The sequence below is a fragment of the Macrobrachium rosenbergii genome, chromosome 20 (genome assembly GCF_040412425.1).
Source record: "Macrobrachium rosenbergii isolate ZJJX-2024 chromosome 20, ASM4041242v1, whole genome shotgun sequence".
NCBI lineage: Eukaryota > Metazoa > Arthropoda > Malacostraca > Decapoda > Palaemonidae > Macrobrachium > Macrobrachium rosenbergii.
In genome coordinates this window covers 26,860,001-26,887,500 of record NC_089760.1, presented here as the reverse complement: position 1 = coordinate 26,887,500, position 27,500 = coordinate 26,860,001, and the positions used below count along the sequence as shown (strand labels likewise).

The 27,500-nt window shown below is 35.9% G+C and overlaps 1 protein-coding gene across 1 annotated transcript in view; it reads right to left on the bottom strand.

Annotated features, from left to right (window-relative positions):
- Window positions 1-27,500, bottom strand: part of LOC136848926 (uncharacterized) — a 501,001-nt gene that overhangs the window by 217,582 nt on the left and 255,919 nt on the right. The window contains exons 4-6 of the mRNA XM_067121743.1: window positions 27,144-27,233; window positions 15,804-15,909; window positions 7,610-7,789 (exon numbers count right to left, since the gene is read on the bottom strand). The gene's annotated coding sequence lies outside the window, so the exon portion shown is untranslated. The remainder of the gene's footprint in view (window positions 1-7,609; window positions 7,790-15,803; window positions 15,910-27,143; window positions 27,234-27,500) is intronic.

Genomic DNA, 27,500 nt, shown 5'->3' with positions numbered 1-27,500 from the left:
ATCTACAATACGCTAAAAAATGTGAACATCAGCTTTTCATACTGTGTTCACAATTTTGCCTTTTATTGAAGGAACAAGGGAAACCAATTTGAAAATTATTGTAAATATTAATTTTCTATATCATCTTAATTAGCTGAAGCCACCCAATACCTTCTTCTTTTGATGAAGTTTTGCCTAATTAATTAGAGCGCCTCTAGTAAAAAAAACATTGGCAAAAATGTAGCTAAAAACGATTACAACCATTATCAATACGATATCGTTAAAGAAATTTTTTTTTGCTTCTTTACACGAAATGATGTCGAAAAACAAATATCACTCATGTCAAAAGGACTTTTTGAATGGCTACTTAAAGTTGAAGACAAAAACATATTCACTTTCTACAGACTATTGTGCGTATTTGCTTTATAGTAAAAATGCATAAGAACTCTGTTAATTAAACAAGAAGCTTTTTGTAAAGTCCTTCTCTCCTGGAGGCAGTCTCGAACTTTTGGGCTTGGCATTTTATGGACCATATCTCTTTCCTTTTTGAATCAAAGACAGCAATTTCAGAATAACTAATTAACCAAGTCTGATGTACTTTTGTTTCGAGTTCTTATTCTGTCAATATTTTTTAGTTATTGAGATAACATAACGATACATAACGTAACTGTACGATTGTTGAATGCTAAAAAATATTTAAATTTTTTCAATATTCAAAGCCTATGTATAACATTGCCTGGAATATATGGGAAAGTGTATGGGAGGCATTTACATGAGAAAACAAGAGAAATATTAGAAATATTAATGGAAGGGAAAACAATGGAGGAAAATATAAGGTAAGTCAAGGCAAGAACAGATTAAGCTTTGAGTTTGCGGAATAGGGAAAACAATTAGGAGTTGGGCTCTAAGTCGTTGCTTTTAAAACATCTTCAATGGCAGGGGTAAAGAGAAGCTGCAAAAGCAGACGAGTGTTTGTACGTGGGGACGGTTCAAAACAGATGTTGTCAACAATTAGTTATGAAAGTGCATATGAACGCCATAAATATGAAGTAAGAATGTTGTTATGATTACTTGAAGAAACGTATTATTTAGCACATGTAACTGACAAGCCATAAAGACTGTTATTAAGATGACTGGGAAACAGGTATTATTTAGCAAATGTAACTGATGATGATAAAATGAGAGGAGAAAACAATAACAAAAGAGGTGAAGAAAATACTGCTGCAGGACCTCTGCAAATGTTTTGAGGTAGAATTATGAAGACAGAAGATCTTGTGAGATATCGTTAGCACAGTAAATGTACAGTAAGATTAACTGTAAGGGTTAGCGTGTAGAGATGTAAAAAAGATAGGAAATAATGATTGAAGTACTTGTAAGGATAGACAGACCAGAGAGTTTTATAATTAGTTTCGCCACGTCGAGAGGCTGAATACGATGAATATTTGCATAATTCAGACATTCTAGGTACTGCAATAAACAAGTATTAATGCGCCGAAGTTTCTTCGGCGACATCGAATTTTCTGTATATCGTATACTCAAGGCCACCGAAAACAGATCTATCTTTCGGTGGTCTCGGTATAATCCTGTATGAGCCGCTGCCAATGAAACTTTCACAACGGCCCGGTGGTGGCCTGGCCTATATCGTTGCCAGACGCACGATTATGGCTAACTTTAACCTTAAATAAAATAAAAACTACTGAGGCTTAGGTGATGCAATTTGGTATGTTTGATGATTGGAGGGTGGATGATCAACATATCAATTTGCAGCCCTCTAGCCTAAGCAGTTTTTAAGATCTGAGGGCGGACAGAAAAAGGGCGGACAGTAAAAAGAGCGGACGGACAGTCAAAGCCAGCACAATAGTTTTCTTTTCAGAAAACTAAAAGGAAAACTGAAAAACTATTGCCCGGTTGGAGTGCAAGAGGCAGTGAAAGAGGTATTCACTATCTAGGAAGCGCTGGAGAGAGCTGGCTACATAAAAGTCTGAGTTGCAAAACAGCTCCGGTCTATGAACTGACAACAACACCTTCGAGTAGGTATAAGAGGTAAGTTAAGGTACGAAAGTTGTCTGGTTAAATATAGGATCCATGATTGAACAGTTAATTTAAAGAGTAAGCGTGGTAGGGATTCTCGTCTAGTGCTTTTTGATTTCCTTGATATTTCTTTTCACAGCTCGTCACATTATTTAGCTTTTCGTTCTGGATTTTTTTTTACTTAATAGGTGGGCATTACAAGAGTCATACACCAAAGACAGAGAAATATATGAGAAGTAGAAAACAAGATATTTGCCCACAAAAGCAGAAATTTCAATGGGAAGTAATAATAAAAGATTTTCTCCTTATAACAACTAGCTTAAAGAATTGTCCCGAAAAAACTCTTCCACTTTATTAAACCAACTGAAAACAAAAAGAAGAAGAAGAAGAAGAAGAAGAAGAAGAAGAAGAAGAAGAAGAAGAAGAAGAAGAAGAAGAAGAAGAAGAAGAAGAAGAAGAAGAAGAAGAAGAAGAAGAAGAAGAAGAAGAAGAAGCTATGAGGAACAATAAGTATTTAAGATTCCACTCTTTTTCATACTACAGTATGCAAAAAGCATACGAATTGTTCTACTGAAGGTCATGAAAATGCTTAAATGCATTATTGCGAACCCGGAAGCTTTTGTGAGTATTAGCTTCGTAATTAAATTGCACAGAAGAAAATGTTAATTAAAAGTTTGCTAAGAAAACCCCCTAGAGCCAGACTCGAAGTTTTGTCTCGGTCTTTTGTAGCATTTTTTCATCGTCAGGAATTTAAGACTTAATTCTACTTATACAGATTTAGACCGGTGGCAACGCCTAGACATGACTGCCGAGACATTTTGCACGAAAGCATCAAGAACACGTTTCCAGTGCGTTCACGCCTGGAGATATGTTTACATCACAGAATAATTCCAGTTAATTCCCTGAGAAACAAATCTCCATTGCAGAGAGAAAAGAGAGGGGGGGGGGAAACTAGTGTGCCTATAACTCTGTGGTAAGGTTAAATATCTTTCTGAGATCTGATGTGGTAAGGTTAAATATCTGATATGGAATATGGCTAAGGTTAAATATTTTTCTGAGATCAAATGTGGTAAGGTTAAATATCTGATATGGCATGTGGTAAAGTTAAATATCTTTCTGAGATGGAGTGTGGCAAAGTTAAATATCTTTCTGAGATCAAATGTGGTAAGGTTAAATATCTGATATGGAATGTGGTAAGGTTAAATATCTTTCTGAGATGGAATGTGGTAAGTTTAAATACCTTTCTGAGATGGAATGTGGTAAGGTTAAATATCTGATATGGAATGTGGTAAGTTTAAATATCTTTCTGAGATGGAGTGTAGCAAGGTTAAATATCTTTCAGAGATCAAATGTGGTAAGGTTAAATATCCGACAGGGAATGTGGTAAGGTTAAATATCTTTCTGAGATGGAATATGGTAAGATTAAATATCTTTCAGAGTTCAAATGTTAAACTTTGTTCCTTATAGCAGTTGTCATTTCAAGGTTCTGTGGGGTAATAACACTCATTGCTCACCTCTTCCTACTGATTGCAATATTCTAATATTAATACAAGAAAAATGTTGAAGTCAATGTAGAGATTTTTGTTATTATTACTAGAATTGATGACCTTTGGCACTGCCTTGAACTGGGACATAATATTAAGAAGCAACCCATCTAAATAGTGTCATTCTCCTTCCTGCCTATAGCTAAGGGACGAGTTTCCTACACGTGACCCTTCCATAGATATATGTACTGTATGTATATATATATATATATATATATATATATATATATATATATATATATATATATATATATATATATATATATATATATATATATACATACATACATACATACACATACATATATAATATATATATATATATATATATATATATATATATACAAATATATACATATATATATAGTGTGTGTGTGTGTCTGCGTGCGTATGCGTGTACTGTAATATGTTCCGACGATCTCCCCGGAGTTGTTAATCCATGTTCACCCCGATAAGGAACAAAGGATAATGCTGGCTTTGTCTCCTCCATAATAGGTCAAGATAACTGATCATTCTCTAATCCTGCTAAATTCCTTATTCCACACTTGCATACAGTATAACAGCCCTCGAATCACCTTCCTTCTTTCCATAGATCAGGACTGAAGAAATGTCAATGAATATGTGTATATATAAATATATATATATATATATAAATAATATATATATATATATATATATATATATATATATATATATATATATATATATATATATATATATATATTTATACGTTAATTTTGTTTCATGGGCTTTTTTAATCCCACCATAACGTTGGTCATTGTCATCTGAAGAAAAAACTTTTCATATGTCTTGCCTCTGACACATAAAACGTCACTTTAACTAAAGTTTCCTACATATAACGCCACAGCCCGCCGTAAAAGTGACAGTTAAAAAGGGTATCATCTGATCCAAATGGCCGCACTTCTCCTTTGTTATGAAATATGCTGCCTTCAGGGACATCTGGTTCATGCAGTATGTCAAGAGAGAAGTTCTCATTACCGGTCTTTCGTATCGCTTCAGGAAAGATCAAATAGAAGATTTTCACTTTTCCGTTTTAAAGATATTGTTTTCTGTTACTTTTCTCTCTCTCTCTCTCTCTCTCTCTCTCTCTCTCTCTCTCTCTCTCTCTCTTCTCTCTTTGTGAGTCTCTCTTTGTGTTTCTACCTGTGTTCTTTCAGTTTACTGTACCTCTCTCTCTCTCTCTCTCTCTCTCTCTCTCTCTCTCTCTCTCTCTCTCTCTCTCTCTCTCTTTTGTGTGATTCTCTCCGTTTGCTCAGATGCTCTCTGCTAGATTTTTAAACAATATAATCCTTTCCTTTTTGTCAGTTTTCCGTTACATCTTCTCTCTCTCTCTCTCTCTCTCTCTCTCTCTCTCTCTCTCTCTCTCTCTCTCTCTCTCTCTCTCTCTCTTTTTGTTCAGTTGCTTTCTGTGTTAGAATTAAAACAATAAAATCGTTTCCTTTTCCTCAGTTTTCCGCTACTTTTCTCTCTCTCTCTCTCTCTCTCTCTCTCTCTCTCTCTCTCTCTCTCTCTCTCTCTCTCTCTGTGTGTCTGTGTGTGTGTTCAGAAGCTCTCTGTAATAGATCAAAATTAATAAAATCCTTTCTTTTCATCCAGTGGTATCTGGTAGAAGCTGTCACTCAAGCCAGAGCTTTCCATGGTTCCATGATTGTTTTCCATTCTGTTGCTTCAATAAAAACCAAGAATGAGGTAGTTTCCGTATTTCTAGCATGATTGTTGTTATCCGCTTTGCCCTCTAGTCATTTCTGCCCAGACAATATCCTTGGAAGACGGAAAAAACAATAAAGCAAGGCAACTGACGCCAAAATATAATTCTTTCTTGACTCCCTTGCCGTCATCCGCAGAACTGCTATATTTGCTTTTATTTTCGTTATGCCACTGCAATTTTCATTTCGTAAAGGTTGTTAAAAAATTGACCAAGAGAATGTAACAGTTTTTTTACTGTCTTTTGTTGGTTTAAATATATCCATTAAACCTGCAGGCCTTATTTTGATAACAAGCATGGCAATCAAATCCAGTAATCCTAATCTTCATAGAGATGAGGTTTTTAGAGATGCCTTCCAAAATATACGCCGGGAGCAATAAGTTTCTAGCCTCGGACAAGCAGAAATAATTTCATGTGAAGTAAGAAACAGTTATGTTTTTGCTACCATATTTTTTTTTTTTCGGGGGCGGGGGGGGGGCGGCATCAGGAAGTATTCCTCTTCTGTTTCTAAGCCTTTCAGATGATTATTTTTGTATTTAACAGGTTAAAAAAAATTTAGGTATATCTTACTTTTACCAGGCCACTGAGCTGATTAACAGCTCTCCTAGGGCTGGCCCGAAGGATTAGACTTATTTCACGTGGCTAAGAACCAATTGGTTACCTAGCAACGGGACCTACAGCTTATTGTGGAATCCGAACCACATTATAGCGAGAAATGAATTTCTATCACCAGAAATAAATTCCTCTAATTCTTCATTAGCCTCCCAGAGACTCGAACTCGGGCCTAGCGAGTGCTAGCCCACACCTCTACCGACTCGCCCAACGAGTATTTAACAGGTACTAACACAAATAATTACTAACAATCATAGACGATATAATGAAATTGCAATATTTATAAATCAATTAAATTTAAAAGCTCTCGTTTCAAGCATAATAAATAGGGAAATGTGTTCAGGCTGATTATGAATTCTTGTTTGTTCCTCTTAATTTCTTTGGCAGTTCAGACAGTAGTAGATATTTAGCAGCCAATTTCAGTTTAGCATCTGATTTTTACAATTCTTAACAATATCAGTGTAAATACAATGAACCACAAAGATCCAAAAGGAACTCAAAAACAACCCAACTCTATGCAAAGAAAGCTTCCCTGAGCAGAAAGTCACAAGCAGGAGAAAGCCAAATCTAGATTGAGAGAGAGAAAAAAGAAAGACTCGTGTTGGTATACATGAGGAAGGAAATATTCATAGGAAGATGGGAGTGATACGATGCCTCGAACATGAGAATCACTGAGACATTTCAAAACGAATGTTTACAATGCAAGAGATCTACAGTTCACTTATTTCGTAAGAAGACAGTTGCTATTCCATGAATAAGATATACAAACACAAAATGCTTCTGTTATCTTCCATCTCTCTCTCTCTCTCTCTCTCTCCCTATATATATATATATATATATATATATATATATATATATATATATATATATATATATATATATATATAATATATATAAATATATAAAAGGTAAAATCCACGAAGGAAAGAGAAACAATGGAGTGCTGCAAGGCCTTTCGACTTCTAGACCTTTACGTTCCATATTTTCGTGATTCAGTTATTATACATATACATACATACATACATACACACACACACACACACACACACACACACACACACATATATATATATATATATATATATATATATATATATATATATATATATATATATATATATATATATATATATATATATATATATATATCTGTCTATCAATCTGCTTTCAACACTACATAAGCTCTCGAACAGATACTTCAATATCTCTTAAAGAATCAGGGACCGTAAACTGTAGAGCTCACAAAACGCTTGCGCGTTACAAGTCGTGGAGTACAACACCGTTGTTAAAACGGTGACTAAGGGATGATCTTTCTGGTGTATGATTTTTTTTTTTACGAATTCTGAGTCTAAATAATATATTTTTGGAGCAATCAAGATGTCATATACGATTACACGTCAACAGAAAGACTCTCAGCTCTGCTATTCATGTTACATTTGATAAATGGGCTTCAGTGCTTTGACACAAAGTCTTTTCTAATAGTGCTGCCTACTCTTCAATAGTTCATATTAGTAGAGGCAATTGAATTCAAAGTCAAACGACACAAAAAGACATTCTCCTTGATTTACTGACCAGAAAAGTAAAGCTTATGACATAGAATTCGTTTGGAAAACTATTAGCCTATATCCTAACATCATTCGTAACTACAGAATGTTCAACCATTATATAGGCAATAAAGTTATTACTGAAAAGTGTTAAACTGATATCATCTACTCACGGTTTTAAAGCGAAGATCGTTGGATGAGATCATCTCTGGATCCCAGCAATCCAGATTAACATCAGTCGATAAATCCTTCACTTTCATCTCACCATTCACACTGATTTCAGCGGATAACTCCCTTGTTTGCAACTCTGCAATTCAGGCTAACGTCAGCGGATGTCTCATTTGTTTGCGACTCTGCAATTTAGATTAAGATCAACAATGAATCCGCCATCAAGAATTCAGCATTTCAGAATATAGATCTGTGGAATGCATAGTACATAATGAACTCTCACTTCTGTTCGGAGATTATATATTATGAAACGGCAGAATATAGTCTTGGTTCATACCTGGTGGCAGACTTGGAAAAGCAGTGTAAATTATATTGATTTTGTGGAAGAATCAAAGAGATATCTGGATCTGACTTTGACTCGCAATGAAAGAAATAAAATGACCAATAAGTGACGCTCCACAGTTTTTATTAAGTTCCATTTTAAGATAGTAAGGCGTTGTATTCTGCACTAACGAAAAGAGGAAATTATGTGAGATATGTTCTGTAATATCATTGTTTGAAACTTTTAAACGGAAGTAGTGATTCTCTCTCTCTCTCTCTCTCTTATAGTGGGGGCCATGTACCTTGTTTATTAATTTGGATGTTAAAGCAATTACTCCTCACTGATTCTCACACACTATGTTTTTATCTTGATCAAATCTTAATCTCTGATATAAAAACTGTCATAGAAACAACTAAAGTTTTAATCAAACCAGAGGCCCAGAATAATATTAATATGATTAATTTTTAAATAAAAAAATATATAGTGTTTCACGTGAACACACACACACACACACATATATATATATATATATATTTTATATATATATATATATATATATATATATATATATATATATATATATATATATATATATATATATATATATATATATATAAATAATTTCATCTCTACTGGTGAGAAAATCAAAATCATATGTAACAGGGACCGAGAAAAAGATCATTTTGATTAGGAACGACCTAGCCTCATTCTAAGAACACACGTATAAATAAAAAGAGAGGATGCAATCATATATTTTCATGAAGTAGTCTGACTGATATTGTTGTTGGTATTTAGAAAAAATCTAGACGAATGGTATTTTTTATTAATAATGTCAATAATTAGTAGCTCCCTCCAAGTGTACTTTATATAAGCTGTAGTGATGCGCCTTCTACAACAAGAGGTTTCTCGCGTTATGCTTCAAAGACAAATCTTTACATCTCTTAAATTCTCTCGCAGACCGATTAACTTGCCCACTTCCCATTTCCACGTCCACCACCGGGAATAAATTCTGGAATTTATTCACCCATTCCACGAGATGCAATCTGAAAACGCAAATGTGAGTTCCAGATGCACGATTATGACACAGATCATGTCTTGCACTGAGCATGCCCAGTAGTTGCATGAGTTGCCAATTATGGATTTGTCGATGGAAAGTACGATACATTTTTGGAATTACCTCGAGCTGACGACAATGGCATTGGCTAAGACTTAGAAATTACAAGAGATAAACAGGAGGTTCTTCAGTAATGTTACTGGCTTGAAGTAATGTTACTGGCTTGAAAGTTATTTTTAGCAGTAGAAGTGGCAATTACACAGGCCCCAGCAAATCGGTTTTTGGTGTTTATTACCTAAAAAAAATCTCTATTATTCCTCCTCATTCAGATTTGGGGTGGTGCAATACCTTGAAGTTACTGACATCAAATGTAATCAGGCTATCTTAAACATCTATTAGTAAGGTTACCTACACATATTTACACGTTTACAAGCAACAGATACCACTATAGGTACTCACATTTTATTTCTCTGTAAAAGAAAACTGTTGTGCCAGCTTTGTCTGTCCGTCCACACTTTTTTACTGTCCGCCCTCAGATCTTAAAAACCGCTAAGGCTAGAGGGCTGCAATTTGGTATGCTGAACATACCAAATTGCAGCCCTCTAGCCTCAGTATTTTTATTTTATTTTATTTAGGTTTAAAGTTAGCCGTAATCGTGTGTCTGGCAACGATATAGGACAGGCCACCACCGGCCCGTGGTTAAAGTTTCATGGACCGCGGCTCATACAGCATTGCACCGAGACCACCGAAAGATAGATCTATTTTCGGTGGTCTTGATTATACGCTGTACAGAAAACTCGATTGCGCCGAAGAAACTTCGGCGCATTTTTTACTTGTTTATTTTGTAGTTGATTCCAAGATAAATCTTCCATAAAGTGTAGGTGTTTCTTTTTTCACTTTAAATATACAAATCAAGACAAACTGTTCTTCTTTAGCAACCAAACTGACTCGAAACAACGTCATCTAAGAGAAGTGGTCTTCTCTATTAATTAAAATAAAGAACGCTGAAAGAAATATCACCAGGTAAAGCTTTTTCTTAATGAAATATTGCTCAAATGAAGCATCACGTTCTTCTTTGGGACAAAAGGGAGTTAAGTCAATCACTTTGAAACTTACGTTCACTGACTCAGTGAATAAAACCATTTTCTTGTTTCTTAACTTTTCGGAAATAAATCGACCATTCGTCGTTCTTTCTCTAATTTAATGGTCACTGATTTGCAGCTGAATATGAGGCTATCAGTCGAGAAACATGCCAAGCGCCATCCTGGGTCAAAGTATTTTTTAATTTAATTTATTATATTTAAAAAATACCACTTGGCATGTTTCTCGACTGAAAAGCTCATATATAAATTAACCCTTTCATCGCAATGACTCACGAACCAGTGTGGAGGAGGATGCAAATCACTGTTATTGCCAAATGAATTAGAATGAGATTATGGTAAACTTCAAAAATCTCTCCAGAATTATATTGGCCAACTGTGATAAGAAAATCCATTTAACTCCCGAACCAGCTCGAACTCTCAGATCTACGCCGCTGCAACAAACTCATCTCGAAAGCATTTGAAGAACTGCAAAACTAACGCGCGGCTTCCTATGCTAATGGTCTTGAACCCAGGTGATCAAACGTAGGCTATGCAAGCAACACACCCGTGATAACGTCTTGGGGGAAGAGAAGGCCTGATGAAAATGCAAGAAGGAGGGAGTGGAAGAGGTAAATGGATGAGGAAGGAGATACAGAGGAGCTATAACAAACAAATTTATCTTCATTTACATAGTTGATGTTCATCTCTTATTCTTCTTCCTCTTCTCTTCGGGCGTCATAGGAAAGAAAGTCTTCTTGGGATATCTGTCCACGTGGCAAATTCCTGAGATGTCTGCTTGTATTGCGCCAGCCCCGGTTTTTTTTGTTTTTGTTTTTGCCATGCCCCTACGTTAGTTTAGGTTAGGTTGGGTTAGGCTGGGTTAGGATAGGTTACTTTTGAAGCTCTGGAGTAATTTGGGTGTGGGAAACATAATGAGATTATTTTCACAAAAATTCTATGGTTAGTTTTTAAGACATGGCGTTCCGCTTTTTTCAGGGGAAGGACCCGTACTCGGTTACATCTCGGGAAAAATGCTTCCACTTGCGCTCGGGTTTCGAAATGAGGCTTTTTTGTTCATAATCTTTGTTCATTAGACATGGAAATTATAATCAAGTACTTTTGTTTATTTTGTTGATGAAATCGTCCTTTTTTATGAGTGTTTTTCAGGATCTCAATTATTCTAACACGGAGGTAAAGATCTTTTCATCGTCACATGGGCTAATTGGATTGAACTTGTCATGAAAAATAGGTTCATTAGTGTTGGAGTTGACCTGAAAATATCCGTCATCTAAAGCTATTCGTAAATTTCTATGCTTTCATTGCAAAAATATCTTTCATTCTGACCTCTCATGTAAATGATCGATTAATTTTTGGGCACTGATTATGACACCTCATTAAATATCCAAAAATGAAAATATTTCTCTCTCTCTCTCTCTCTCTCTTCACACTGACCATCGGACGCTTCCTCTCTAACTTTACTAATTATTGAAATATGAAACAAACAACATTTGCATAAATAAACCAGCCACCTAAGTACAAATTACTTTGAAACTAGAGACATCCTTTCTTCCTTTGTCATATTTCTGATTAACCTCCACTTTCACCCAAAAAAGAAACCTCCTGTTGTTCCAAACTATTTGCAACATAAGCCCACAACACCCTCCTCGCTAATATTCATTTTCTACGCCTTATTCACTTTGTGCAGACATTGCCGATTGCTTTACAACTTTTCTCCTGCAACTTTATAAAAAAATCTTGACCTCTGCATATTCTCTGTTTCTGTTCACTATGCTCGATGCCTGGGGATACCTTCTGCCATCTATTTCAGTTTTTCGATCAGCACCGTTCACAATACAGCTCTGGATTAAACCAATATATTTTCCTTTTGGTCCCTGCTTGAGAGTGCCTTTAATCATGCGTTGTCCATTGCCTTATTTACGCAAACCTCTAAAACACCGATCTGTTCTGTTTGGTACGGAAATGGGCTACCACCTTAATTTTAAAGGAGAGTGCTGAGAAACTTGCGACAGACACTGGGAAGGTGGTGTGAGGAGCGACGGGTTATCGAGAAGCTCAAAAAATACTTAACAGCAATTCTATAGTAATGTCATCGTTGATTTTGCCGGCGTTTTTAAATCTTTTATTCTTATATTAATCTGCCTTTGGCCTTGAAATGTAAATAATTACTAATTCTTAACGTAAGTGTAATGGGGTGATAGTTTTTTCATGTCACTCTCACTGAATAATTAAAACTTGAATAGAGAAAGAAGAGATAAAAGGGCAATGCAACCCAAAATCTTAAGAACTCTCTTCAAGTTTCTCTCTTCGAAATCATTTTCACAAAGAACGCCGCTAATTGCCGTCACAAACGATAAAGTTCGCGAACTTTCGAACTTTAACGGAGATAAAATATCCCTGTAATTGAAGTTAACTGCGTATGAAAGTCTTAGCCATCGTAAATCCTGAAGTTAAAATAGAGCATTGCCTGAGTAAATGACCTCATGCTTCATATTTTTCCAAAAAATGATGCCCCCAAAAGCATGAAATCCGACCCTGCATCAATCCGGATTCTGTTTCTTTTTTCTGAAGGCTTGGTGTCTCGCTCTGTTAAATAACTTTTTTTTTTTTAGGCAAAGACCAAATAAAAGGTATTTGACATTTCTAGATCCCATTATTCATTTTTGGTCAGATTTTAGTAGTGGTAAAATTAACACCAAACACCATTACATTATTCGACCGTTCGTTCTTACGACGGTGCAAACGAAGCCTTGAAACTAGTGAAAATGCTAAGTTTCAAGGCTTCGTTTGCACCGTCAAATGCCTTTTATTTGGTCTTTGCCAACCCCCCCCCCAAGTTATTTAACAGAACGAGACACCAAGCCTTAAGAAAACAGAAAAAAAGGAATTAGCTAGATTACCAGGTTTTAAAATCACGATAGAAGTAATCTTTTTACATACGTCCCTTATTTATGTCTAGATGAATGAGCTTTGAACAATTTAAGAGGCAGATAAAATCTGTCAGTGTGAGGTTTAGGAACTATTTTGCTGAATAAGTTTTCTTTGCTATTTCCTTCATACTCAGGGCTAACTCGGGCTAGTGTGTCGTCTCCAATGGTTTATTTCCAGTACATACACCTCTTCCAGTTCAAACCTCCCTTGTGCATAATGAAAAGGTCTAAATACTGAAATACGAATTTGCTATAAACGAAGATACATAAGGAGATATGCTTGATCAAGTCTTACATTTTACATTTTATTTTCTGTGAGTACTTCCAGAAAATATCTTTGCACAGACGGTGGCATACAAGAAACATGTGAGATTCGTTATAAAGTTGTGACAAGTAATATAGTCCGTTTCTTTCGCAATTCTTTTTTCTACGTTATTTCCTCATAATTTCACTTACTACATGTCATTTTTTCATTTATACTTTACTATATGAAGACAAATAAAAAGTTGAATACAAATTTTAGGGGGCAATGGATTTCCCTAGAAAATTAGGAGTCAGGTGCATTACTCTTCTAAAACATGTAGAAAATATATAAAAATGTGCGCATTCTTTCAAGCATTTTATAAAACACGTTCCCAAAATAAAAGTGCGCCAGTCAAAAAAGCAGCACAAAAATTTTGGATTTTAAGCTGCAAATCCCGTTTTTGGTTTATGACGCACTTTCCATTTTCGGAGAAGGAAAGTGGACCTGTACTCTTTCACACTCTTCTTTTTCCGTAAAGTTTTGAGAGTTCCTCTCCAACTTTTTGACATATAATGACGAAAGTTTTAAGGGACAATTGGAATTACAGAGGAGAGAGAGAGAGAGAGAGAGAGAGAGAGAGAGAGAGAGAGAGAGAGAGAGAGAGAGAGAGAGAGAGATCATAAAATCTTAATGTGATCTGTTTTAGAATAAAATTCTTTTATCACTGAATGAAGTTTCTTTATCAAAGTTGATAAGGAAATTAGGTTGCAAATGATATTGAAAATATTTTTATCGCTCAACCATTATTATTTATTATTATTATTATTATTATTATTATTATTATTATTATTATTATTATTATTATTATTTCGCTTTTGAATTTTCCCCACTACTGTTGGCCATGCCTTATTTTGTAATCACAGTAATAAATTAATAAGACCGAGATTTCAGAAAGTAAGGGTGTTGGCAGCCTCTGACCTTCGGAATTCGATACCACATTGAATTAGACGCTTTAACCTTGACTAATTTTTCTTGGTTAGATATTAATTCAAAGGCAACACTTTGTTGCCTTAGATGAAAACTTAGCATTTAGGCTCGTGGAAAATTACCCAGTCTGTACCAAATCTTTATTCTCTTTACGAAGAATTTTGGAAACCGGATTAGGGGAACAAAGAAGAAATGTCACTTAAAATGTTTAATGATTTTGGTTGCAGCACACAGTTGATAAGGAAATTATCAAATGAATTTTCAAAATACAGAACTAAACTCATATGTAAAGCTAATAAAATTAAAATTAGGAGAAATACGGCCTCTTCAAATTTCACGTCACAAATAAACAAGTAAAAATGCGCCGAAGTTTCTTTGGGGCAATCGAGTTTTCTGTACGGCCACTAAAGCGTATAAGCAAGGCCACCGAAAACAGATCTATCTTTCGGTGGTCTCGGTATAATGCTGTATGAGCAGCGGCCCATGAAACTTTAGCCACGGCCCGGTGGTGGCCTATCCTATATCGTTGCCAGAAGCAAGATAATGGCTAACTTTAATCTTAAATAAAATAAAAACTACTGAGGCTAGAGGGCTGCAATTTGGTATGTTTGACGACTGGACGGTGGATGATCAACATACCAATTTGCAGCCCTCTTGCCTTGGTAGAGTTTAAGGTCTGAGGGCGGACGGAAAAAGTGCGGACGTAAACAAGTGCGGACAGAAAATAGTGAGGACGGACAGTCAAAGCCGGTACAATAGTTTTCGCTTACAGAAAACTAAAAAGACTGTCATGAAAGAAGCAAGATTAAGCCGCATTGTCGAAGAGAACAATAAAAATAAATCCTTTAATGGACCGACCTCTAAGGAAGCAGTGTAAGCGGATTACCCGTAGGAACCGAGGTCTTTAAGCAGTACCTTTGTGGAAAAGGCGGTGGGGAGGACTGCTTATTATATAAGAGGGTCTACATAAGGCTTCCCAATCTATATCATACCTCACCACATAGGGGCACGTTCTGGCATAAGCCAACTTAATCTAAACCAACCAAGCAGCGCGACACTGACAATGGGATTAGTGTATCCCTAAAGTCTAAAGATGCGTTACGTCATGTACGAATTCCACAGAAGAATTTACAAACATATGTGGTTTCCTTTTCCCATCAATATTGCATTCACTACTATTATCACTATTTCTGCCTAGACTACTTTTCAAACAGCTCACCCCATAGTAACATTTTCCTTTTTGCTGAACTGTTTTAACTTAGTGGTGAGCGGTCTCCCTTAAAATAAGGTTTTGAGTCTTAGAAGAATAAACAACATAAGAATTTTCGAGAGGAAGTGTGATTATCACTCCGAGTATTTTTGTATAGGAGAAGAATGACTGATCGACAATAAGCTATTTCACGCCATAAGAACTGGCAAGATAATCTAGTGCTTGGTGTCCCAGGTTTGTAGAGTTCTGTAGCTTTATCTGCAATAATGATAACTGAACTTGTCTGCGTCTGTATCGTAAGTGTGAGTGTTTTGGTACTAGTAACTTTAAAGAATCTAAGTACGTGACTAACCTGGTAATTATATGAGACCTGCAATCCTCACCTACTGCTGTTTGTCCACAGAAAGGATGAGGACGGAATTTTGATGGGCTTAGCCATGAAGGATACTTCAGACCCGCTGTTGAAAAAAAAATGAAAACAGAATTAGGATGAGAATGACAAAATCTGGCAACAGATGAAAGAAAGAGTAAGTGAAATGTAAAATCTGTGTGACTCTTTTCTGCAACACCAGTTGCGACTGAGACTATTCTTTTGTATTTCTACTGTTCTATTTCAGGTGTTGCGACAGTTAAAGGATTATGGAAGCAGAAATACTTACAGATATCGATATATCTGGATAATACCATCTACGTAGCAGATTTACAATGTGGCATATTTGGGGAATATTTACAAACAAAGCTAAATGTTGGAATAATCAGGAGTAACTGAATAACTATTAGGAACTCAGAAACAGAAAAAATTGCTCCTTTAGCTCGTTTCTACTTTGTTCAAAGATATTTCATTATGTATTTATAATTCATAATGGTTTTACATACTGATACGAACAAGTCCGAAGACCAGAGACTAATGCATAAAAGCTTCCACGGATTACAAGGCTCATAAATGAAAATATACAAAAAAGGAGTAAAAGATTTATCTTTCATCAATTTCCACTCGTCTCTGGCCTCCCATTTCATAGTTCTCATGCAAGCAAATCTGGGTCTTTCAAACTCTTCTGGTGTCAATAGGAACTCAGTTAACGATATCACGTACTATTCTTCTTCCTGAGGTGGAGAGTAAGACATGTCCAAACCACTCCCACCCGTGCCCCGCCACCCCCTTCATCATTGTCTCATCTAACTATGGGACTTCGTAATTTCCCATACCTGTCATTCCTCACACCTTCCTGCCACCTGACTCCTATTAATCTCTCTAGAGCTTTAATTTAAAATCGATAAAATCTTCAACAGTTTCACTGTCATGCCAGGTTGCTAGCATATTGACTTTGGTCATGACCTTCATATAAAGAATTGCCACCATTGAGGGCATCAGTGCCTCATAACCAAATCTTACTGAGAGCAATACATTTGCCCTACCAGCCCCCACGACAGCCACTCTCTACAGCTTTTTCAAGAGTAAAATATTTTTGTAATTTTCTCACAGTAAGATTTGATTTTGAGACACGGATGCCCTCAGTGGTGGCAATTCTTTATATGAGGTCATAACCAAAGTCAATGTGCCAGCAACCTCTCATGATAGTGAAACTGTTATAGATTCTATCGACTTTAAATTAAAGCTTTAGGAAGATTATTAGGAGTCAGGTGGCAGGAAGGTGTGAGGAATGACACTAAGTCATTCTGGAAGAGATTTCACTTGCATTTAACTGTCGACAAATTAAGATAACTCCTAGATGAAGAACGGGTTAAAACAAACACCCACCAGCATCGGCTTATGCAATTGCGAGTATTTACCTTCCCAAATCATTGTTCCTTTGCACAGTCTTAACTCGAAATCCTCGTCGCCTCTTGTTTGGAACGTGATACGACTTCATAATACAACGACTCCGGGAAGAATAAATATCTATGCATCTCATCAAGTCATCATCAAAGTGGTCGAGCGTTTCATCCGATTACCAGTTTCTCCTTTGATGAGCATTTGAGCCTGTCTTTGTGCGAAGGATCCTCGGCAATCCTAAATTGTCTTCAGCCACGAATTAGTTTCTGCAGGCAACTTTAACTGAGAAGTCTATAATGTTTAATGGAAGGTTTCATCAAAGAGGAACAGAAAGAGGGAGAGAAAGCGAGAGAACTCTGCAATACTGCAAATGGTAAACGTATTTCATTTTGTTTTTCGTCACTGGAAAATTTTCGTTCATTGTAATTTTTTTTTTTTTCGTTCGCGTACTGTTATAGGTTAATTTTTTTGGTAATGTAAACTGTGTATTTTTTCGAGGTCTTGCTTTCTAATCTCTCCGAAAATCAATCTTTGTATTTCAAAGGGAATCATAAATATACATAAATCATTTGCTTATAAGATAAGGACTAGCAATTAAGAACAGAAACAAATCAATCATGTGGCCTTCGAAACAAATAATTGATTTTTGTCTAGAATATGACATTAAATTATGCTAGTTGCTTGATCAGTCTTCCACTCATTTAACCACTAGCTTAACTCTGAATATGAAACTTGAATTTTACAAAAAAATAAAAAAATAAATAAATAAATAAATAGTTCGGTGACCTGACAGTGATGCTATGTAATCCGGAAGTCCGTCGACCTCCTCAAGGTTGTCCTCCTGCCAAAACACATTTAATCAGCGAGAGGAGAGACGACTCCTGGATGAAAGAAGTTACCTTCGGGGAAAAGGTCAATTTCATTCCCTACCTGGACACCTAACTTCTCGACCAAATTCTTTTACCTACCCACTCTCTCTCTCTCTCTCTCTCTCTCTCTCTCTCTCTCTCTCTCTCTCTCTCTCTCTCGTAAAAGAATTACAATTTGCCCCTCTGTGATGGTCATATTATCTAGCTTCAACTAGAGCCTCGTACTGCAGGTTCTGAGGAACAACTCTTGTTGTTACAAATTGTGATTCTATTCTTTGATAGCTGGCTTAGGAAGAACTTGGTAGTTTCTGACTTACTACTTGAGAATATCTTGACTTGACTCTTTGTTAATAAGTTAATGGACTATTCTCAGTTTCTGAAATCCTCCTTTTAATCCTCAATCCCTCTGATGTCTTTAAATAATACTTTCTAACATTAGGAATACTGATACAGAGAGAAGGGGGTTTCCCGTCAGCTGGTGTGAGATATTGTACGTTACTCAAACAATGGAATAATATATATATATATATATATATATATATATATATATATATATATATATATATATATATATATATATATTTATATATGTTTATACATATATATGTATATATACAGTATATATATATATATATATATATATATATATATATATATATATATATATATATATATATATATAAAATTACAAGATCTCAGGTGTAAAGGATACCCTTTTTGACATAAGCGTTGAACATATTTTCTTTTGTCAACCTTTTGCCGACATATGAATAAACCGCTTTAGACATGAAAGACTAATAAGTCTTCGTAATTCTCCATTTCAAACCAAAGTTTTCCCTTTCCCCGACAGAGGTTCTACGCACGAGAAACAAATAAAAATACGCCGAAGTTTCTTCGGTGCAATCGAGTTTTCTGTTCAGCCGATAAAGCTTACAATCAAGGCCATCGAAAACAGATCTATCTTTCGGTGGACTCTTTATAATGCTGTATGAGCCGCGGCCCATGAGACTTTAACCACGACCAGTAGCGGCCTATCCTATATCGTTGCCAGAAGCACGATCATGGCTAACTTCAACCTTAAGTAAAATAAAACTACTGAGACTAGCGGGCTGCAATTTGGTATATTGATGACTGGAAGGTGGATGATAGGCATACCAATTTGCAGCCCTCTAACCACAGTAGTTTTTAAGGTCTGAGGGCGGCCAGAAAAAGTGCGGACAGAATAAAGTGCGGGCGGACAGACAACGCCGGCAAAATAGTTTTCTTTTACAGGAAACTAAAATCCGTCATCGGCCTCAAGGGTGATTTTTCTCGCCAAAACCGTTTTTCAGTCAGGGAGCGAAAAGAAGAATCCCCGGCGAAAGAAAAGACCTCTGATAGCTATGTCATTTCCAGCCTCGTGCTTCGACGCTGAGTTTCTAGACAAGATTTTGCATTAGGGCGCTAATTTACTCTTTGTATATCTGCCTCTATACTTCTAATTCTCTAGAAAAATAATAACAAATAAGATTTTAATATGCATTTTGAGGTTAAGAATAGTCTTTACACGTATTTCTGCCCAAACGTACTCTTTTCACCCTGTTGTCTAAAAATGTGTACAATAATAATAATAATAATAATAATAATAATAATAATAATAATAATAATAATAATAATAATTAGTAATTGTCTAAATTCCCTATTTTGATTCTCAACGACATCTTTCTGTTTTTCTACACCCAAATATTACTGAGTGTCTTAAAGGATTCTTTATGCAACGATGAAGGATACCTTTGGAAACTAGCCAATAACACTTCCACATAACAAACTGGAATGATTGACAGTTATCTAAAACAGGAATCGTTTCTCGAAATTCCTGTATGAATTTATCGTCAATTATAATGCCATAAACAGAAATAGCTGTGGCAGTAGGATATAAATCAAACGAGCAGGGGAGCCGTTTCAAGGGCAAATCTTGTTTACTACTACTACTACTAGTCGGACCCACCAGCAGCTCTCCACGAAGTTATGAGCATCTACTCGATTCATTAATCACCAATTCGTCTCATAATGATATGAAGGCAAATGGCCTCAGAGTCTCTTTTGTTTGTGAAATGAATTAGTTTACCCAGTTATTATCGACGTAATTGGTAAGATAAAACTTCAACTTGGATTAATCAAAACTTTACTAATTACTCTGGGTGACTTATTGTCCTGTAGAGTGTTATGAAGGATGCTTTATTATGGTCAGGTAATAAGTCACTAGATCTTATAAGACAAAGTTACCGAGTGTTAAATAAGGACCCAAATTATTCAATTAGTTATTCACAGTATAATATTGAGTTAATCTGAAACACTAGTTTTCTCATTGTTTGACTCTAGCCACATATTGAATTTTGAAACCACCTTAAGCCCACGGAGCGTCGAATTTGGAAATATATACTGTATATATTGTATTTGTTTCTTTACAACACTTTTTTCTACAGACTACTCTTACTTAAAGGGCCCATTTTGAAAACACGAGCAAATTCAAACAGAATTCACTCTCTCTTTTCAAGATTTTCTATTATATTCTCGTTCTGTCTTACGCATCCTCATTCTAGTACTTCTTGTTGTTACAAGAAAAATGACTTCTGGTGCTGTCAACTTTTTCCTTCATATCTATCCGACAATCGTGACTCACTTCCGCGAAGCTAAAAAGGTGAACAGTCCCTAAACACAATTAGAATTTTGTTTATCTAGAATTTCTTCCCTTTTAAACGATTTTCGGAGCCCCCGCTACCTTTCTTGCCTTAACCTATCTGTAGATCACAGCAAAGGTCATGCATGAAATAAGAACTCCCTTTCTTTCATTGTCAACAACAGTCGTCTCTCTATCTTCCTTTCTTCGAAACCTCACTCACGCAAATATTCTCTCAAATATTTTTTTCATATTTTAGACTTTTCCAAACCCTTTCACCAGTCTCATATACCTCTGTTATATGTTCAGACGAAAAATGGAGATCTTTTCGACCTAAACAGACCCACTACCCTGATCATTAAACAGGTTTCGCCGTTATCTAAACTTGATCCCTATTACTAGTAACAAATGAGCGCAATTTATCGAGAATATCAAACACTTCGCTTACATTATGTGTAATTCAGATGTAATTTTCTAGTTCCGGTCGATGATAAATTGCCCATATTTGTGATTTATTTGAAAGTTCATTGCATCTATTATGCTACGCTTTCAGGGGAAGGGTTGGTTTCATTCTGGGATATTGCGTAAAACGGGCCATTATTAGGGGAATAGAGGGCCTCATTATAGCTGTTATGCTATAATGGACCGATAATGATGCATTGATCAACTTGATAAAGATAGCACAGGAATAGATTTGACATTATTCTGAATAAACATTGGTTAATACACGCTAACGTTGCACTAATGGAATATGAAATGCTTTTATTTTTATTACATAATTATAGCTCATATCACATGTAACTCGTACACCTGGCATTTTCGGTGTCATAATGACCTTCAAGCTCTTACTTTTCTTTTTTTTTTTTTTCTGGAAATAAAGTGACCTTTCCAAGGATTTGTTACCCAATATTCATCGTAAATCGAACTAACTCTGAGAAACCATAATAACACCAGTAACAAAAATGGATCTGTACCGCCATTAAGGAGCGGCTGTTTGTATTTATGTAAAGAATACTTTCATTCTAGTATAAATAGTTTAAAAGCTGTAACAATAATATTACAACCCGACTAAAGTTAACCTGTTTTAAGATCTGTCCGCGATGTTAATAACGAACTTGATATATTTGTTGAATTTATAAGGATGCATAATTATGTCTCCCATCAAATCCAGCTACTATATTATAAATTTAGTTTCGTTACATCTAATAGAGATCACCTACAAAAAAAAAGTGTATCTGAGATGAAAACGGACAATATGAAGTGAACGGCAGAACTTGGTTGAAACTTGAATTATAAGGTAAAAGAAGCAAAGTAAAACAAATAGAGGTGATAGAAGAAATAGAAGAAAAGACAGAGCTGGGTTGAAACGGGAAGCATACGGTGAAGGAAGCAAAGTAAAACAAATAGAAAAGATACAAGAAATTGAAGGAAAAAAGAGGAAACAGACAAGAAACAATGAAAAGAAGTACCCTATGAAAAAAAAAGAAAGAAAGAAAGAAAGAAAGAAAGAAAGAAAGAAAGAAAGAAAGAAAGAAAAGAAGATCGGGTGCGATGTTTTCAATCTAGGAAATGCTCGGGAACGGTCCGGCACCTTCTCCATTTTTCTTCTTGAAATGTGTTGAATCGCTCAAGGGGATTTATTGACAGACCTGATTCTGGCGTCGCAAATGCCTGTAGGAGAGAGATAACTCCAATGAAATGGATTTTACTTATGCACTGACATCCATTTAGCTCACTAATATGGGCCTTATCGTGACTCACTTCATCTCACGAAGGACTCAAGATATCCTTTGCAAGTTTCAGCGGTTTGGACTGAAGTTGATTTTCTTTAGCACTTTCCGTCCAACTAAAATGTATATCAACTGTCTTATGCCGTGAAATACGCATTTGTTAGTTAGCCGATTGGGGTGTGGATAATCACCGTGGGGAAGACATTTTCTATAGTTCACTTTTCAAAGGGTAAGTTTGAAGGTGAAATAAAGACGTATACATATATATAAAGAGAAAGAGAGTCTTTCTGTTCAAGTTTACAGTTTACCAATATTCCTTTTTCTATAGAAGTTACTTTCAATGTTTATCAGAACCAGAAAGCATAAGGTACTGTCTTCATAAATACAAATCTAATGGGACTTTAAATATTGTAATTACATATACGAAGCAACCTTACGGAAAGTCTTCATAATTTCATAAAAATCAAGAGTTGGAGAGAAAGAGATTATTAGTTATTTTTTTTTTTGCATGATTTTATAGCCATTATAATTCTCCAGCGAGGGAGTTGCTATATTTGTAGTTACATTACACACAAAGGGATCCTAAATTTCATGGATTAATGATACTTCGATTTCATTTTAAAAGTATCGCTTCGGAGAAGACAAGTTTATCGTAGCAAATTAGATTCTACTGAGAGAGAGAGAGAGAGAGAGAGAGAGAGAGAGAGAGAGAGAGAAAAACGATTTGATTATACACAAGCACTCAGAGCTTATACAGTACAATCTGGAACATTCAGTGAATGCGCAGAGTATATTTACCCAACATAAATACTGAGTTAATTTTGCATTCAGAGGCTAACTCGTTTGTCAAACACAGAAGGTTTGTTTCCTTAATCTCTAATAATCTATTTTAATAGTTTGAACACCATCAGGAGATAGAATCATCTTCTCTGTACAAAAATTGCTAAAACAAGTGTATTTCGATATAATACAAATTTCCATTTAGTATTTTGCTGTCTTGCCAAAGCCCCATCACTCTCTCCCTCTTCACGTTTCTTATAAACATCTTCAAAGTTTGGCAAACATCTTTTTGCGAAGATTTTCGGAGAATGACTTCAAACTTCTGACAGTACTGAAGTTTATGGCTTCTCCACTTCCCCAAAGGTACAATGTTCATTTTCATCCTAGTAAAAGATAGTGCTGTAAGATATTTTATACACATTTGGTGTCGTACCTGCGTGCAGGTGTGCTTATTGTTTGGCCTAGAAAAAATATTGATAAAGAATTATCCCCAATGAACCTGCAAATAAAATCATGCTGGACGGAAAAGTAAATAGTTTCAGGATGTTCAATTTTAGAGGCGGTTATCTTACTGACAACTAATGGTAACACTGAATTTGTTGTTTATTTTGCGGCCGTGCTTTCTCCTTAATAGCCAAAACAAGTAGTAATGACCAGAGGACGGAAACAGGCGATCAGTATTCATCAAGTGCTTCAGATTAATTTAACCGATTCCTGTTAATGTAAACGGGAATTATGTTATTGCGACCGTAATTCCTGAAAATCTTTAGAAAATAACTTTGCAATACTTCTTCAAGGCCACTTCAGAAAGAAATGTATGTAGAAATCTGCAATTCTTCTTCTTGACAGACACTGACAGATCATAAAATATGATATATATTTTAGCTATTAAGGAGAAAGCATGACTTCAAAATAAACAATAATTCAGTGTTACCATTAGTTGTCAGTAAGATAACAGCCTCTAATACTGAATATCTTGGAGCTATGTACTTTTATGTCCTGCATGATTTTGTTTGCAGGTTCATTGGGAACAATTCATTATTAATATTTTTCTCGGCCAAACAATAAGCACACCTGTACGGGGGTATGACACCAAATATGTATAAAATATCTTTTATTGTGTGTGTGTGTGTGTGTTTGTGTGTATGCGCGCTGGATGCATTTTTTAATCAACTTGGACTTTCTTTGGTATTCCTTCAATTATTTTCATTATGTTTTCTGCTGACTTGTTCCAGCTTGAAGGATCATATCCTTTCACTATGTCTGTGTATGTTTTTGCATCTTTTTGGAAAGGGGGAAGGGGGAGAGAAGGAAAATGGGAAGGGGCTTTATATTTATATTTATATTTTATATTTAGAACATTACCGTGCAATGTGTCCAGTTATTTGCAACAAGCGAATCGGTCAAAACTGGGATTTTTCATTTCCAACCAATGAAGATAAAACAATAAGGACAGGGTCCTGGTAGTCAAATGAAGACAGACAGGATAATAAATACAGAACCACGTTTCAAAATTAAGAAGCAAAAAGGGGATTCACATCTAGGGCTAGATATCATAAACTGAGTCTTAATGCCTATGATATGATGATCTTCAAGGGAATGGAATGTTCTCATGACAAAAGATGTTAAGATGCAACTACAGAGAAATAAGGATTGAGACTTTCAATTATAGTGGAGGGGAACAGGGTGTGAGATCTCATTAGTTAACGATTCATTTATTTATATCCTGAAATTCCATATTAAAAAAAAAAACAAGTAAACAAAAGAGGCGAAGTTTCTTCGGCGCAATCGAGTTTTCTGTACAGCCGCTACAGCGTATAGTCAAGGCCACCGAAACTAGATCTATCTTTCGGTGGTCTCAGTATAGTGCTGTATGAGCCGCGACCCATGAAACTTTAACATCGGCCCGGTGGTGGCCTATCCTATATCGTCGCCTGCAGCAAGATTATGGCCAACTTTAACCTTAAATAAAATTTAAAAAATACTGAGACTAGAGGGCTGCAATTCGGCATGTTTGATGACTGGAGGATTGATGACCAACATACCAATTTGCAGCCCTCTAGCCTCAGTAGTTTTTAAGATCTGAGGGCGAACAGAAAAAGTGCGGACAGAAAAAAGTGCGGACGGACAGTCAAAGCCGGCACAATAATTTTTTCTTACAGAGAACTAAAAAAAAAAAAAATTGATGAACAGAAAGATTCTGTTAAACAGGCCGATCAACAGCTTTCCTTGGTTCTTCAAGTTTCACTTCAATAACGAAATCAAACGGACTCATTCCATTTCACGGCTTTGGTGTGGAAAGGGATCTTTCCATCACTCCATCCTGATTCTCATCAGTGACTAGTTTACACGCCATAATTTCTGGCAAATCAAACGTGTCAGGTGGGAAATTGCTGGAGCCTCTCCCTTTAATACGACTGGAATGGTACCACTGAACACCAAAGGCTTAAATCTACTTCGGTGTCGTCTTCTGAAGTTTAGCTTTGATAAGGACGGGTGATGGGCGTTATCGTTACTAAATGTGGCCTGGAGGGTCTTCTGCAGAGAGAGAGAGAGAGAGAGAGAGAGAGAGAGAGAGAGAGAGAGAGAGAGAGAGAGAGAGAGAGAGAGCCTAAATGTAGTCTGAAGTGACTTCTGTACATACACACACACACACCCAAACAGAGAGAGAGAGAGAGAGAGAGAGAGAGAGAGAGAGAGAGAGAGAGAGAGAGAGAGAGAGAGAGAGAGTCTAAGTGACTTCAAGTGACATACAATCACACACACACACCCAAACAAGGAGAGAGAGAGAGAGAGAGAGAGAGAGAGAGAGAGAGAGAGAGCCTAAATGTAGTTTAAAGTGACTTCTGTACACACACACACACACAAACAAAGAGAGAGAGAGAGAGAGAGAGAGCCCAAATGTAGTCTAAGGTGACTTTTGTACACACTCAAACACACACACACCCCTAAACAGAGAGAGAGAGAGAGAGAGAGAGAGAGACAGAGAGAGAGAGAATTATGAATCTTGTCACTCAAGGTTAAACAATGTAAAAGTACGTATTCAAAGTACATACAATAAAAAGACCTTTTAGCATTCCCAGCAATCTTTGAGAGTGCCCTGTTATGAATATTCACAAATGAATTGCCAAATGCGAAACGATTCAGACATGAACTGCAACTGGTGAATGAAGAAAATCAGCAAAAATCTAAGATTAAACAAGGACTACTAACTCATTCACTTTTGATCTATTGAACATCAATGCAATTCTTACTACATAATAATAACTGCGAATAGATAACTATACTAATATCAATTACCATGATGAAAAATCTGAACTGTTATAAACAATAGGTCACAATTTGAAATTCAGAAAAACATTAACAATATATTCTTAACAAATGGAAATAAGCGTCAAAATTCGCCTGCTGAAAAGAAGAAACATTCAGTTAAGCTTTTGGTAACGGGTATTATATGATATTATGGTACAGAAATGTTATTATTAGTGAGAACGAATATAACTTTCTTTATTCAACAGCAATCACGAAGCAAAATGTGTTTGGTCGTATTCAAGGATCTCGAGAATAAACCGGATTCATTTCCAGATATGTTACCCAGAGGATACCAAAGTCTTTTGTGTGCAAACAATGAGAGAGAGAGAGAGAGAGAGAGAGAGAGAGAGAGAGAGAGAGAGAGAGAGAGAGAGAAGAGAGAGAGAGAGACGTTAAAATAATGAAAATTGGAGCAAAGAAAACATCAGGTATAAAGCAAATATTTGTGCAGTCATTTCCGATGATGCAATTTCATGATGAGAGAGCTACTTCAAATCAAAGAGAGAGAGAGAGAGAGAGAGAGAGAGAGATGCATTCAATATAATAAAAAGTAAAAGAGTCTACTAACCTGTTAAATCAGAGCTCATTAATTACCGCCGCAACGTGTATTGCCGTATGTCGCTTTCATCGTCTCTATCAAATGCAGCGATCTGCTCATCTGCAAATACATACAATAATTTCTTTTTAATGAGATACACTATAACGAGTTCTGTTACACGACTATTAGTAGCACTAATTAAGTCGAGAATGATTACTCAAAATTGAAGTTGTTAGTAGTGTACTTCTGACAATTAATTGCAAGATCTACTTTATTGTTGACGATATCCCGATTTTTCTCTCTGTTTTTCTCTAAACCCTTTACGCCTCTCTCTCTCTCTCTCTCTCTCTCTCTCCTCATATATATATATATATATATATATATATA